This window comes from Geotrypetes seraphini, chromosome 13 (genome assembly GCF_902459505.1).
Source record: "Geotrypetes seraphini chromosome 13, aGeoSer1.1, whole genome shotgun sequence".
Classification (NCBI taxonomy): domain Eukaryota; kingdom Metazoa; phylum Chordata; class Amphibia; order Gymnophiona; family Dermophiidae; genus Geotrypetes; species Geotrypetes seraphini.
Window position 1 is genome coordinate 64661116 of NC_047096.1, and position 16599 is coordinate 64677714.

General features: G+C 41.6%; 1 protein-coding gene across 8 annotated transcripts in view; it reads left to right on the plus strand.

The window, feature by feature from the left end:
• Window positions 1–16599, plus strand: part of ZPBP2 (zona pellucida binding protein 2) — a 99902-nt gene that overhangs the window by 60216 nt on the left and 23087 nt on the right. The window lies entirely within an intron of this gene.

A 16599-nucleotide genomic window follows, 5' to 3' on the forward strand; every position in this document is an offset into this window, starting at 1 on the left:
TTCCCGATCGCCAGCAGGAGGGTGCCCAACTCCTCCTGCCAGAAGGCCGACCCCCAGACACTTCCAATCGCCGGCAGGAGGGTGCCCAGCCCCTCCTGCCGGAAGGCCACCCCCTCTGGCCACCCCACGCTAACGCCCCCCGCGCTAACAACCCCCGATGACCCCCCCTAACCTCCTCCCCACTAACCTTTAATTGTAGGCCGGCCGGCCAGACGGGTTTTGCTTCCATCCAGTTGGAAGGCCTGCCTCGTTGAAATGAGGTGGGCCCGCCCCCTTCCCGGCCTATCCCTGCTAAGCCTAAGGCCTTATTGACCCAGGCTTATCAGGTCCGCCCATCCCCGCTAAGCTCTAGAAGCCTGGACCAATCAGGCCTTAGGCAAAGCAGGCCCGCCCATCCCCACCCATCCCCATTAAGCCTAAGGCCTGATTGGCCCAGGCGCCTAGAACTTAGTGGGGATGGGCGGACCCGATAAGCCTAAGGCACCCTCCTGCCAATGATTGGACAGGCGGCCATGGCCATTATACGTATCGCGGCCTACATTGTAAGTGTCTCTTCCTCTACTAGGGAGATGCGTAGGGCCGCTTAGGTTTGCCTAAGGCTCTTAGGCAAGCTTAGGCGGTCTTGCGGGCCTCCCTAGGCTCCCGGAGGCGCCTTCAATATAGGCGGCCTGTCTGGGGAACATTTCTTTTTAAAACGTGCATCCCGATTGGCTGATTAGACAGCTGTAGGACGCCTACAGCTGCCTAAAATCGGGACGCACTTTGCAGAATGAGGGCCAAAATGCTTAGTGGTAGAGGCTTTCATGTTTTCCCTTTCCTAGACAACTGATTAATCAAGACCTCATCACCACAACAAGCCCAACAGGCAATTAATTCCACAATTTGTCTATTGGAACTTTTGGCTATTGCAGTCAGCTACCAGAAATCCCATCTTCAACCCACTCAAATCTTAGAGTTCATTGGTACTCTCCTAAACACAACTCAAGCTCGAGCCTTTTTACCACAACAGAAGCTCGACACTCTAATTCAAATCTGCCAGAAGGTCGTCTCTCTTCAGCCAAATGATGTGTCTCCTAGGCCACATGGCATCTACAGTTCACACGACTCCTTTTACCCATTTACATCTCAAAGAACCTCAGTGGACATTCTTGACCCAGTGGTCTCAAGCTACTGGATCACTAACCCAGCAGTTACAGGTGACCACAGATCTTCATCAGTCCCTTCGGCGGTGGCTAATCTTTCCAGGGGCCTTCTTTTCCTCACTCCACTACATCAAAAAATATTAATAATGGATGCTTCCATACTCAGTTGGGGAGCCTACCTTTTCAGTTGATACATTATTATAATATTAACCTTTAAGAATATCCAAAAAGAAAAAACAAAAAGTATAACTAATCAAAATCACATTCGTTATTAACATAATTATCCAAAGCCCCCATCTCCCATCAACCCCGCCCTCCAAACCCCAAACCACCCCCCCACCTACGAGGCCAGAAGTCAACACAACTGATATAGCTTCAAATCCTTATGATTTATTCTGGTATAGCAGAATCTTCCCAAGTTTTATATTTTAACCATACTTTTTGAAAAGAAGATATCTGATTTCTTTTCATTGCAGTTAGTTTAGACATACAGTATTATAAACACATTTTAACTTGTACTGTATTGTAATATATTAATTGATGGTATATATCTTTTCTTCCAATATGAAGCTAATACCATCTGTGCTGATGTCATCACTAACCCAATCCATTTCCTATGATGGTCAAGTATTTAATAGACAACATTCTTTAATTTTATACACAATTGATATAAAACTCATTACCTGGTCCCAAAAAATTTGCACCTTGGGACAAGCATCTCACTTGGAAAGTAGTCTTCCTCATATCTCTTACTTCTGCATGCCAGGTCAGTGAACTTCAAGCACGTGTGTCAGATCCATCTTATACAACATTCTACTACAGTAGGGTAGTTTCGCACTCATACAATGTTCCTCCTGAAGGTTGTCTTGGCCTTTCATCTGAACCAGTCTATAGTTCTCCCTGTCTTCTTTCCAAGACCACATTCTCACCCTGGGGAAGTGGCACTCCACACATTGGACTGTAAACTTGCTCTTGCTTATTACTTGAATCAAACTAAATCTCACAGAACTTCCACTTGACTGTTCCTGTCATTCGATCCAAACAGACGTACTTATTTATTTATTCGATTTTGTAGTCCATCCTCCCAGAGAAGCTCCGAACGGGTTACAAATCAGATAATAAAGCATCCCAGCAGACTGAGATTGAGATGATTCAGATATCACCCACCTGGGCTTTTTCTGTCCTGATGAAGCTTAATACAACTAAAACTATACTTTTGTGGCTAGGTCCAAGATTGGACCATCTTCCTTCTACTATAGTTCTGTTATCTGGGTCTTCTTTGCAGATTGAGTTTTCTGTTAAGATATTGGGAATCTTTTTTTGATTCCTCTCTCACCTTTAAAGATCAAATAAATTCTGTGGTCAAGAAATGCTTCTTTAGTCTACGAATGCTGAGGAAGGTTAGACATCTTTTTCATCCCTGACATTTTTCTATTTTGGTCCAATCAATTATACTATTTCAACTTGATTACTGCAATGCTATCTACCTCGGTATTACTAAAACTTGTCTCCAAAGATTACAGCTAATTCAGAATACTGCTGCGAAGCTGATCTTTGGAAAAAGCAAATTTGACCATGTGACTCCTTTGCTCCAGAGTCTCCATTGGCTTCCGGTTTATCTTAGGGTTCAATTTAAATGTGCTTGCATTTCTTTTAAAATTCTACATGGTATTTTTATTACCCTTATTCCTTTACTATGGAATATTTCTAGATTTTCCTTTGCAAGAGGTACCCAACAATTAAAACTCTCTCTTCCCTCTAGAAAAGGAATTAAAGGAGTTAAGACCTTCAACCAATCTTTGGTCTTTAAAATTTCTCAACTCTGGAATGATCTCCCCTTTAGTCTGAGGAGTTCTAGTTCATTTCAGTCTTTCCGTAAATCTTTAAAAACTACTCTATTCGCTAAACATTTTGAAAGTTAATTCCCTTGAAATTTTTATATTCTTTTCAATTTCTATTTATCATTGTAAATTTTTCTTAGTTTTTTAACTGCTGTAAACTGAGTAGAGCTTTCTTTGAATGATGACTCGGTATATAAAGTTAAGTTTTAGTTAGTTAGTCAGACTCACACAGTCTATCTAATGTACCTGGGGCAGTGGAGGATTAAGTGACTTGCCCAGGGTCACAAGGAGCAGTGCAGTGCTGAGGCTGTAGCTCTAACCACTAAGCTGCACTCTCCCCAAGAGCTCCTGTCACAACAGCACCATCTCCACATGGCTGGCGGACTGTATCTCATTTTGCTTTGCTTAGTCTAGGAAAAATTTTTTGAGCACCTGAATAAATGCATGTAAACTTTTCTGAGCTCCCCTGGGAGAACAGTATAGAAAATTAAATAAATAAATGTTGCTTGAAGGCGTCATCACTGCACGTAAAGTTCGAGCAATGGTGACTTCAGTAGCTCATCTATGTTCCACTTCTATTGAATTTCCTATACAACAACTGGGTAAGAGTGCACAAATAATGTCCCTAAAAGCAATTGAAATCAAACAAAAACGGAACAAAATATATTTTAATGCCTTTAGACCAAGATGGTGCTCAGATTCCATAGATGGAATGGAAATTCTCAAAGCCGGGGATTAGCCCCTATAGAGTCATTCACCAAATCTATCACTGCACCAACTTCTGAGGTAGAAAGGTGATTAAAATGTAGTCTGTTGTGATATGATTGTGTAAAAGTCCAAAGATATGAGTGAATTTCCCCGGCTAGTCCCCGGCTTTGAGAATTTCTGTTCCATCTATGGAATCTGAGCATCATCTTGGTCTAAAGGCATTAAAATATATTTTGTTCCACTTCTATTGAAAACATCTGTAAAGCAACCACCTGGTTCTCAATTCATACCTTCACATCCCACTATTGTTTGGAGAATCATTCCAGGTGGGATAGTCAGTTCTGCCAAGCAGTTCTATAGAATTTATTCTTTACTTAGATGCCAACTTCCCTCCAACCCTTTTGGCTTCGCCAGGCTCATGGTGGTTGTGAACACTTCTCAGAGGCATAATCCTGGCAGCTTGGGAGTTCCACATGTGAGAATAAAATGCCTGCTTGTCCTCAGAGAAAGCATAGTTACTTATCTGTAAAAGATTTTCTCCGAGAACAGCAGGCATTTATTCTCACAACCCTCCCACCTTCCCTATTTGGCTTTTTAGCTTTTTTACTGAACTGATGCCAATGTCGGGCAGGAAGGCACCAGCACGCACATGGTGACAGTACACTTTTTCACTGTCTGTTCCAGGTTCCATGGATGATGTCACCTACATATAAGAATATATGCCTGCTGTCCTCGGAGAACACCTGCTACAGGTGAGTAAATATGCTTTATGTATAATCTTATATCCCACTAAATCCTCATTAATTAGAGTTCTAGGTGGGATACAGGCAACATACCATTACATACAATTTTGTATGGAGCTAAATATGTTACAAAGAATTATACATGCTACATACATCAAATTGTTATCCAAAGTAAAAGAATAATGCAACTTGCAAGCTACATTAAAAGAACCATGGATCATTTCTTAAAAGGGCTGAAACAGAAGGTGTTCCTCCTTCCTCAAGATACCCTCCCTATAGAAGGCTCCCTCCAAAACTGACCTCTTTTTGTCCTTTTATGATAGCTTTACCACTAACAGTAGTACAGCGAGACTACTGCTAGAGGTAGTGGCTGCCATTTTGAACTCAGAGCCAGCATAGGCAAGATTGACTTCAGATTGCTCCTGCTCAACCAACCCTAGACTACTAGGGAGATAAAAGGGTAGGCCCAGGGAGGTGTCTAAAGTAGGATAGAGTCTTGGGGGGTGGGGATAACTTCGGAGTGCTCTTAACATAGTAGCTTTATCAGGTTCTATTTGATCTGGGGTTTTTTTTTTTAAGAACATAAGAAGTGCTATCTCCGGAACAGACCCTAGGTCTATTAAGTCCAGTGATCCGCACACGCGGAGGCCCCGCCAGGTGTACCCTAGCATAGTTTTAGACCCATATCACTCTAAGCTTCTCGTAAGGAGATGTGTGTCTAGCTTACCCTTACCCATGTCACTTTATGCCACTCATAAGGAGAAATCAATGGCTTTGTGGCAAGTATTAAATAACAGTCCAAAGCAAACCAGCTATCTTGCCATGTATAACTCCAAATGCAAAGAACTAAACTTTGATTTATAGACACTGGGGATATCTCAGAACGCTACTCTGAAAGATATCAGCGTAGCAGCACTCCTCAATGAGTTCACCCTGTGTATATCAAACCTAATATTTTTTTATTTTTATATTTTATAGTTCAACTCGTAACTTGTCATGAAAATTTTCTTTAAACATATTAATTTTATAAATATTTTTTCATCTTTTTTGCTTATAAAAATTTCATCTTATTATTAAAGCATTCCATTTTCAAAAGTTCACTAATGGATAATGCACTTATCTTATATATATCAACTGTGTGGCCGCACTGTTCCCCACCAACGCGTTTCGCCTTCTTCAGGACAGGACTAGTGCTGTAACTACACCAAAAAACACACAGATTACCTTATAGTGTACTTACAAAACTATACCATTCAATAAAAACCAAACATAGGCAGGGACTCTGAGGATGAGGGGTCAGATTTGATCCCGTTACTGTCCCAAAGTGAGACTTCCCTCTTGGGAGAAACGGATTCCATTCAGAGGACCAGGAAGTATTGGCTATAGATCAGGGAGAGGATCCCTCCATTCACTGTCTTTTTAAGTCCTCAGCTTTACTGGAGATCATTACAGAGTCCCTTTTGAGAACTGAAGATAGACCCTCCGCAAATCCTGTTTTCTGTGTTTTCTTCTGAGCGGGGAGCAGGGTCTAACAAAAGTAAAATGATATTTAGATTATTTTTTTCTATTCAGCAGTAGAATGTATTGTGTCATGTTTGTTAACATTGTCCGTCAGGTGTGTCAAAACAGGTTGAGAACCACTGATATAGACAGTACATAATGCTTATCTAACCTGTTTTTCAGTGTATCAGGAATCCTGCAGGTTCCGGCTATTAGTATCAGTGCGTTTCTCCAGCACTCAAAGGAGAGATAAATGAAAGATACAATTTTGACATAGCAATTTGCTACTGGCCAATCTATTATTCCTTAGCATTCTCACCAAGTGCCAGCAGGTAGAGAGAGAACAATAAAGTGTGCTCTGCTTTATAAGGATACTAATCTAGTCTATAATTTGTGAGTTGCTCTATGTCTAAATAGGTTCAAAGCCACGTACAATTCAGGTGTTAGACAAACAGATAGCAGAAAAAGAAGAGAGGGGACTCTAAGCAGGAGGAGGCAGAGTGGGGTAGAAACTTCTACAGGGCACATTGAGGAGATATCAGAAGAACAGTTTGCATTGGATGAGCATTGGAGGTATTAAAGAACAGTTTACATAGGATGAAGAAAGTAATCTTTGGATTTGAACAAGCTACTGGTTGTCAATGGAGTATATTGTCTCAAAGAGAAGAGTCTTTAGTTTTTTTCCAAATCTGAGATAACAGGGTTCCGTTTTGGTAATTATCGGGTGGCTGTTCCAGGTTTTTGCACCAATGTAGGTGATGAGTGTGTCGATTGTGCACTTGTACTTAATTATTAGTTACACGTCCTAACTCTTGAGAACTATTGATGCATGGTTCTTACTAGGTAACACGTTAATGCCCTTGGAAACTCTTTTCTATCATTCCTGAAAATCAGTGCAAGCAAATAGAAATTCCTATCTGAAATAAGCTTTCTTTTCAGAGTCATTGTGATTCACATTCTGCCCCCAAGATGGAGCTTTGAGACAATGTATAAGGCAGATTGTAGCGTTTCCTCCAAACACTGGTGCTGTGAGTACTGTTGTGGGGGTGAGGTGTTAATTTTCTTGCTTCAGCTATGCTGCCTGCCTTCTAAAATCTGAGCCAGTGTACTCTTGCTACACTTCTATAGTAGGAATAGCAGGATTTAGCTGTTGGCAATAATATCAGTTGTTACATCCAACACAGTACAGTGGTACCTTGGTTTAAGAGCATATAATTTGATAAAAGTGTCTGCCGCCGGTCTGCTGCTGAGCCTTGAGCATCTGCGCATGAGAATCTCGGAGAGGGTGAGATCCAGAAGGCCTTGAGCGTGCGCAGATGCTCAAGGTTCAGCAGCAGACCGGCGGAAGGCACTTTTATCACCGGCGGTGCAGGGGTAAGGACAGGGCCAGTCGGGGAGGGGGGGAAGAGGCGATAGAAGCGCCGGTGGCCTCGGGAGGAGCAATACTGTTGGTTCCCGCGGTCGGGTCGGGTGGGGGCTCGCAAATCGAGTCAATGCTCGGTTTACGAGTCAAAAGTTTGCTGAGTGTTTTGCTCGTCTTGCAAAACACTCGCAAACCGGGTTAAAGTTCTTCAATATTATCCATGCTTTCATAGTGTGAGGCACAATAATCAGCAGTAAACTAGCAAACATAGTAACATAATAAATGACGGCAGATAAAATACCTGAATGGTCCATCCAGTCTGCCCATAAGTTATACCCATTAAAAAATACATGATTATAGTATCATTCGCTCAACTAAAGCTGTTCTTCAACAATTCGATCGCATAATGAAGATTAAATGGAAAGACACATCTATGATTTCATTATGGAATAATGATATCTTTAAAAATTCAAAATACTACCTTGGATTGACCTATATGGCATAAATGTGGAATATGGTCTCTGCAAGACCTCCTGAATCACAATAAATGATTGACCTTTGAAGAAGTGTGCAATAATTATGGTCTTCCTGCCAGTCAATATTCTAGATGACTCCAACTAAAACACTGTGTTTGTGAAAAGTATATGGATCTTCAAAAACTAAAGTCCACACCTAATCTTCTTACACAAGTTATCACTATCGCCTTTCTCAAGGGAGTTGCTTCTAAATGGTATGCAACACTGCAACAGACATCTACAGTACATATATCACATCTAATGAATGCCTGGCATACTGATTTGGAAATATCTGCTTTGGAAATATCTGCTGAGGATGACTTATGGCAGGAAGTGTGGACCAGAGCATTTAAGTCCATTCGATTGGCTTAGGTCCTTCAATCGATGTACTTTCTGCTGCATCGATCCCACTGGACCCTGCAGAAAATCGCTAAATTCTCTCACGCTGTGTCTAGTCTATGCTGGTCCTGTAAGAAATCAGTGGGCACATTGCCCCAAATGATATTCCAGTGTCCTCATCTTAAATTGTATTGGGACAGAGTCTGGAACATCATTTCTTCTATATTGAACATTCATGAACCCTTACACCTCAAAATCATTATTTTAGGACTAAAAGGACTGAAACATTCCCTACCTGAACATAACGCATGCTTATTCAACATCTTATTATTCTTGGCCATTAAAAACATTTTGCACTGCTGGAAGGACCTATCAAAAGTGGAATATATGGTATGGTGGAACACAGTTTGCATAACCATCAAATTTGAAAGCGCCATAGCAGAAAAACATAATGCTACCAATTCATTCCTCAAAATATGGAGCCCCATTCAAACTTACTGTACTTTAGACCAGTGTTCTTCAACCTTTTTACACCCGTGGACCGGCAGAAATAAAAGAATTATTTTGTGGACCGACAAACTAATAGGACTAAAATTTAAAAACCCCTTTTACTCTCCATCTCCGCGAGCTTGGTCCCCGCAAACCATCTGATCCCATCTGAAACAAGCCGCAATTATGATTTTATATTGAATGTATTTTATTAAAGTATAAAAAGAAACAATATTCTGAACAATTGTGATTTTATAAATACAAATATACAGAGCACGGACCAACAAAACCCCTGTCTCCCCTCCCCTTCACATATATCCCCTCTACTATCAAGAAAACTGAACAAGCCAAGTTCATAGAAATATCATGCTAACAGAATACTGCAGTCCCGTTATGTCTCTAGCAGGATATATATTTCAAATCTGATATATTCTAATCACAAAATAGAAATAAAATTATTTGTTTCTACCTTTTGTTGTCTCTGGTTTCTGCTTTCATCTTCTTTTCATTCTCTTCCTTCCAGCGTCTGCCCTCTCTGTCTCTTCAATCCAGCATCTGCCCCTTCCATCTACTGTCTGACCTCTCCCCCTTCCATATGGTATTTGTCTTCTTTCTATGCCTCTCTCCCCTTTCCATCCAGACTATGCCCCTCTCTCCTTTTTACACAATTCACTCCAGCTTCACTGCTCTCTTCATTTTTATCTCTCCTACACCAGATCTAGCATCTTTGTCCCTCTCAATTTCTCTGCTGACCCCCCTTCCCATCTCATTCCTATCTCTCCCCTTCCCTTCCTCTAATCTCCCTGCAAGCTGTTTCCTTCCTTTTTTCTTCTCCCTTCCCTCCTCCCCCTGTCCAGCAGTAACTCTCTTCCTTTTCCTTTCCCTCCTCCCCTCCCAGCAGCATCTTTCCTTCTCCCTCCCTCCAGGTCCAGTAGCAGCTGTCCCATTTCCCCCCTTGCCCAGCAGCTTCCGAGACTCCTTTCTCTCCTCCCCTCCCAGCAGCATCTCTCCTTCTCCCTCTCCAGGTCCAGTAGCAGCTCCCCAGATTCCTTTCCCTCCTCCCCTCCCAGCAGCCTCTCTCCTTCTCCCTCTCCAGGTCCAGTAGCAGCTGTCCCTTTTTTTTTTTTCACCATGCCCAGCAGCTTTCTCCCCTCCCAGCAACTCTCCTTACTTGCCAGCGCTGCGATTCAGTAAGGCAGCCTCAGGTCCTTTGTTGGGTCGCACCGCCTCTGAGGAAAGCGGAAGTTGCATCATCAGAGGTGGCCCGACTCAGCAAAAGCTCCAAGGCTTCCTTCCTGAATCGTTGCGCTTGTAAGGAGAGCTGCCGGGAGGGAAGAAAGCACAGTCTGAGGCTCCCCATTATCTCTCCGGCTCTGCGCTCCTCGATCTTGCCGGTCCTGCGCCGACCGGCAGGAATTTTCTGCGGACCGGCGGTTGAAGAACTGTGCTTTAGATTGTTGTCACACAATATTTTTTTAAAATCTATGTTATGCTGGATACTCGCTGAGAATCTCTTCCATGCTTTGCATGTGCTACGTCAATAAAACATTTGTACTGTAATGTTATATTTGCTTGACATGAGGTATCTGGTTGTATTGTATTGCCTTGTTTACATTAATATTTTCATATAATTAGCTTGGTTTGTACAGCTAGAATGTATCATGTCCTAATCATATTTGTATACTTGGTTCTTTCTTTATATGTTATTATTATAAATTTAATTTAAAAAAAAAATTAAAAACATATATGATTAGATGATTAACTTGTCTCTTCTTTGATATTTCTAGGCCGTAGACTGTAAAGTCTGGTATTGTCCTAAGTTCCAAATGCTGAAGTTGCCATCCAAGCTCACTCCAGCCTATCCAACCATCCCGTTGTTTGTAGGATATCTACCGTAAAGTCTGGCCAGTAACATCCTCATGTTTCATATTAGTGGAGTTCACATTGATGCCCACCCCAGCCTATCCTACACTGAATCACTATATATGGGACACAGACCATGCAGATCTGTTCAATACCGGCTTTAGTTCTTTAATTTACATCCTTCATTTTCTAATTAGAGATCCTTTATTTTTATAATACGCTTTTTAGAATTCCATCACGTTTTCCTCTCCACCACTTCCCTGGGGAGGGCATTCCAGGCATCTACAACCCTCTTCATGAATAAGAATTTCCTAACATTGCTCCTAAGTCTTCCTCCCTGTAACCTCAAATTATGCCCTCTAGTTTTACCATTTTTTCTTCTCTGGAAAAGATTTGGTTCTATATCAATGCCTTTCAAGTATTTAAACGTCTGTATCATATCTCCCCTGTCCCTCCTCTCCTCCAGAGTATATATATTTAGGTCTTCCAGTCTCCTCATACTTCTTTTTGTTCAAACCTCATACCATTTTCGTCGCCTTCCTCTGGACCGCTTCAAGTCTTTTTATATCCTTCGCCAGATATGAACTCCAAAACTGAACACAATACTCCAAACAACTTGATGGATGTTAGTATTATGTACCCAGTATTGTGGGAACAAAAATATCAAGTTGGAAGGGATTCCTCAAAAGGTGTTTTATATATATATATATATATATATATATATATATATATATATATATATATATATATATATATACTCTGAAAAATTACTTCAGCTTTCTCTTCAGTTCATGACTTATTTAATTGAAAAATTGTTCATACCATACCATACCATACCATATAATTTCTTATATTCCATAATTTTCTACTAGGATTCATTGCAGTTTACAATATAATTACAAAGACAGTTGGATGAAGTTATAGTAAGATTTCTTAGATCATAAATGGGTAGGCATCATGTCAATTAGAAGAGATATGTCTTTTTTACATTTTCCTGAAATTATAATGTGGGGAGCCGAGACAAACTTAAAGGTAGGCTATTCTAGAATTTGGGTTCCTGAATTTGAAGGTAGATTCAAATAGCTTTTTCCATTGAACTTGTTGGGGAGAAGAGAAGACCAGTTTGAGGCATTGTGGTGTTCTTTAGTTATGAAAAAAATGTATAACCTTAATATCTGAGACTAGTCCGTTAGAGTTTTCTCTATATATTGCTTTGTAAACCATGCAATAATCTTAATTAAACTCTTTTTTTTCATTGGCAACAATGTCGTTCTGTAGGGTCATGAAATGGTTAACTGTTGTTTAAAATATTGCTCTGGCCTACATAGCTGAAGAAAGTGTACAATCTATTGACTTCATCTGCCTAAAATGTATGTCCCTACCTTACCACATTGTAAGCTAAATAGATAAGAGTTTGAGCCATGATGTACCCTGCCCTTCTGTACATTTAACTGTAAGAGTTAGATAAGTGTCCTGCTAGTGACCTGCTAGTGTGAGCTTAGAACCAATGAGTGTTAAGAAAAGTAACATGTGAAAAGCTTTTTCTAGAATTCAGTTGTATAGCCAGAAAAATGAATAAATATCTCTGTAACTTCCTGGTTTCGGCACTTCTGAGCCAGCTTGGAGCTCAGGGGTCCAGCATGCATGCTGTGAATAAAACTCTTGTACTTTCTTCACGCCTCTGACTTTGTGTGTCCAAGTGACCTTTCAGTTCTTCTAGTAATGGACAAGCCTTCTCAAATCGGCTTACTCAAAAAATTAGTTTAACCCAGTGTTTCTCAACTTAGTCCTGGAGTACTCCTTGCCAGTCAGGTTTTCAGGATATCCGCAAAATCTATGCATGAAAGAAATTTGCATATAAAGGAGGCAGTATAAGCAAATCAAATTTATGCATAGTCATTGTGGATTATCCTGGAAACCTGACTGGCAAGGGTGTACCCTAGGACTGACTTGAGAAACACTGGTCTAGCTGCTGTATTCTGTAGCAATTTCAACCTCTTATATTCTTTTTCAGTAATACCATAATAGAAAGAGTTACAGTAATCTACATATGGAAGAAAAATGGCCTGCACGACTATTCTAAAACTGGTCGGGGTCAAGACAGATCTTATTATTCTTAATTATCTTAGTCCAAAAAATAAGTTTTTTGATCAAGGAGTTGATTGGTCTTCAAAAGTTAGATAAAAATCCAGGATAACACCTATTATCCAAGGACAAGCAAACAGTATATTCTCACATGTGGGTTACATCATCTATGGAGCCCGGTACGGACAGTTCAAATAGTGTACTGTCACTTTTAAACTTCTTTAGAAGTCTTGAGCCCACCCATACAACGCATGTGCCAGTTCCTTCCTGTCCGACGTGGGCTCACAGGACCGTCAGTTCTTCATTTTCTGTGGAGCTGACTAGTTTGTCATTGAAGTTTATTTATTCAATTTTCTATGCCGTTCTCCCAGGAGAGCTCAGAACAGTTTACATGAGATTATTCAGGTACTCAAGCATTTTTCCCTGTCTGTCCTGGTGGGCTCACAATATATTTAATGTTCCTGGGGCAAATGAGGGGATTAAGTGACTTGCCCAGGGTCACGAGGAGCAATGTGGGTTTGAACCCACAACCCCAGGGTGCTGAGGCTGTAGCTTTAACCACTGCCCCACACTCTCTAAATCGTGTCAAACTTTTTGTCTTTTTGTGCCTTCCTGTGTTTATTGTAGTTAGTATATCTTTTACTTTTCCTTTATTTCCCATTTCTTTCATTTTTATTTATTTTTACCCTTTTTCAATTTGTGGGTCTTTTGGACCCGAACAGCCTTTTTACAGGCTAGGAGCGTCGATTGTTTTTCAGCTTAAAATCTACTTGACCTCCCTGGACCATTGAGTCCTTTGATTTAGCATCGGTGGTATTCCCCTCGATGTCTAAGCTTTCTAGTGGGTTCAAATGCTGCACTTGGTGCAACAGGACTGTTTCCATCACTGACCCCCACAGTTCGTGTCTTCAGTGTCTTAGTCCTGCGCACTGAGTAGAAGCTTGTAAACGCTGCCTCCAGCTTTAAAAAAAGAACCTTCAAGGCTAGACAACTTCAATACAAGAAGCTTTTGGAGGCATCGTCAGTAACACCCTGTCCAACAGCACCTCTTCCCCTGTCCATCAGCACCTCTTTCCTGCTCCCCCTGTCTAGCAGTACACCTCCCTTCCTTTTTTCTTCCCCCATGTCCAACAGCACCTCTTCCCCTGTCCATCAGCATCTCTTTCCTGCTCTCCCTGTCCAGCAGTACGCCTCCCTTCCTCTAGTGTTTTAGCCCGTTACATTAACGGGTGCTAGAGTAGATGTCTGTCTGGGTTTTTTTTATTTGTCTCTCTCTCCTTGGACACTGTCTGTCATTCTTTCCATTCAGTGTCTGTCTCCCTCTCTCTACCCCTTCCATCTACTGTTCACCCTCTGTCTTGCCCCTTCCATTCACTGCCCTCTCTTCTCTTTCCATCCAGTGTCCGCCCTCTCTCTCTCTGTTCCATATGGCATGTACTCCTTCCTTTCCCCTTCCTTTTCCCTTGGTCTGGCATACCTTCCTCCTTCCCTCCATGCCCTGCCATCTCTTCTTCCCTCCAAGCCATTCTCCCCCCCCCCCTCTGCTCCCTTTTCTCCTTGAACTTCATTGAGCAGCAGCAGCAGCAGCATTCACAATTCATTGCTGTTGCCGGCTTCAGGTCTTCCTCTCTGGCGGGTCCTGTCTTCATGAAAACAGCAAGTAGGCAGGACCCGCCAGAGAGGAAGGCCTGAAGCCGGCAACAGCAGCGAATTGTAAACGCTGCTGCTGCTTGAAGCACCTGAGGCAGACCGCTTCTCTCCCCTCCCAGCCCAACCCCCACTGACTCTCCTATCTCTCCCTCCCATGCGACCCCGAGGGAGGGATACCGCTGGACCACCAGGCTTTGTTAAAAAAAATTACCAACGATGGTGGCAGTGCTGGGGGGGGAGGGTTTGAAAAGGTGCAGTGTCGGCGGTGCTTTGGGGGTTTGAAAAGCCTGACCTGAGCAAGAGTCATCAATTTCAGTGGTTTAAATTTGTCGCGGCGGCTCCTGTCTCGATCCCCGCCTTCGTAAACTTCGGCTGTGTTTTTAAAAAAAGTACCAACGATGGCGGCAGTGCTGGGGGGGAAGGTTTGAAAAGGTGCAGCGGCGGCGGTGCTTCGGGGGTTTGAAAAGTCGCTCGATGTCAATTTCGGCCGTGAAGTATGCCGCCTGCATCGACTTTGGTCGTGGAGTACAGGGTCTGCGACAGAGGGAACTTTGTAAGCGTGCATGCGCACTCTTGCCGGCCACAGCCTGACAGATCAGGGATCAGGTAACACAGCGGTAAGAGTGCGCATGCGTGCTTAGCATTTTATTATATAGGATTGTTCCAGTACATTTTTAAAGGCACGGACTTTGGGATCATGCATTTCCAAATGTAAATTTAAGTCCCCTAGAATTATCAAATTGGTAAAGATTGTGGTACAGTGAGAGATTAGATTAAACAGTTTATCCTAGACTATGTTCCTGACTATATTTGGAACCATCTCAATGTACTCTGCTAGAAAATATCAGGTTATTGATTGGAATATTATTACTTTGTATAAAGTTATTAAATGCCTCATCAACAACAGCTACTTGAAACAATAGGAAGCCTATTAAGAGCAGGTGGTAGATCTGTAGCCACTTCATTTTGCAGTTTTCCTAGTGATCTACTTTCCTACTTTCCAAATTAAGTAGTTCAATCTTATAATATTAACCACTCCTCCAATAGCGATTTCACCTACTTAAGATATTATTTAGAACTGGGATGCAATTGGACAAATGTAAGTATAACAGTAAATAAATCTCTCACTGGATGGTGCCTCACGCTGTTCGCCCTACTACTTAATCATATAGTTACCACGCTGGTCATTGGAGGTGAATTGTGGTGGTAGTGAATGGTGGAATTACAGTCTGGGGGAATTACAGTCCTGTGCTTGGACCTCTTCAGACCACATGAAGGGCCACACTATGGCAGGGCTGGCCAGTGGAAGTTGCCTGCCTGGTTGTTGGCCCCTTTAAGGGTTGAAGATTGGGCTGGTTTGTTGGTAGTTGGGACTTCTCTCAGTAGCAAGGCCCAGCTGCTTCACAGTGTGGGTGCTTCGGTGGGGTAAGGAGGGACACAATGGAAAGTCTTCCTCCTTAACCCTGCTGGCTCAGATTGGAACTGCTCAAATTCTTGTACTGATGCACTTAAACCAACAAAAATCTAACCAGCCTAGCCTCAGTCATTCTAGCTGACATTGCTTTTCCAGGCTTTATTTACAGCGACTCCTTCTTCATTTAAACCAGCTCTTCATTATAGTAAGTGACTCTTTCCTGATAAGGTCATGATAAGTAGACAAGGGAATTGAATGTACCTTTCTTTGTCTTGTACATTTACATTCTCGCTTATGCAGTCCAAGAGATTTCAAGGTCAGTATTTAAAAAAAACAGCAACTATAGTTGATGGTAATATTGGCTATATAAATGTTGTTTAAAATAGATCTTGACAGTTGTATGTATAATTTTGGCCATTTTATTTGTAAAACAGCTAAAGTTGTATGTTTAAAGAAAGAGCATGATACAGGGTGAGGGTGGACTAAAATGTTGTACATTGATGAAATCTGGCCACTGAATCTTACTTATACATCCAGGTGGCCAGTCATAAATAGCAGGTTCAACTTTAACTATTTTTTCTAAACATTTCTAGTCATATGTGGGTTTTTAAAGTTGGCACTTAAAACATGTAATTCTATAAAGGAGGCACCTCGTTATATGTGCTAAGAACATGCTTGCTTGGAGCCTATTCTATAAAGAAAAGTAGGGACCTACTTAAAAAAATTATAAAATACTAGTGTAACAGGTTAAAATATTCACCTTTATTTTAGGCACATGCTTTTATACCAGCATTAAAGCAGGTGTAAATGCTGGTGCCTAGTTTGTGACAGAACACACTTAAATATGCTGTAGTGTGTGAGTGTAAAAAATGTGCCCATTCTCCACTCAAGCTCTGCCCATACAAATGTCTACTTGCAAAGGATACACAAAGGGTATGACTTACAGA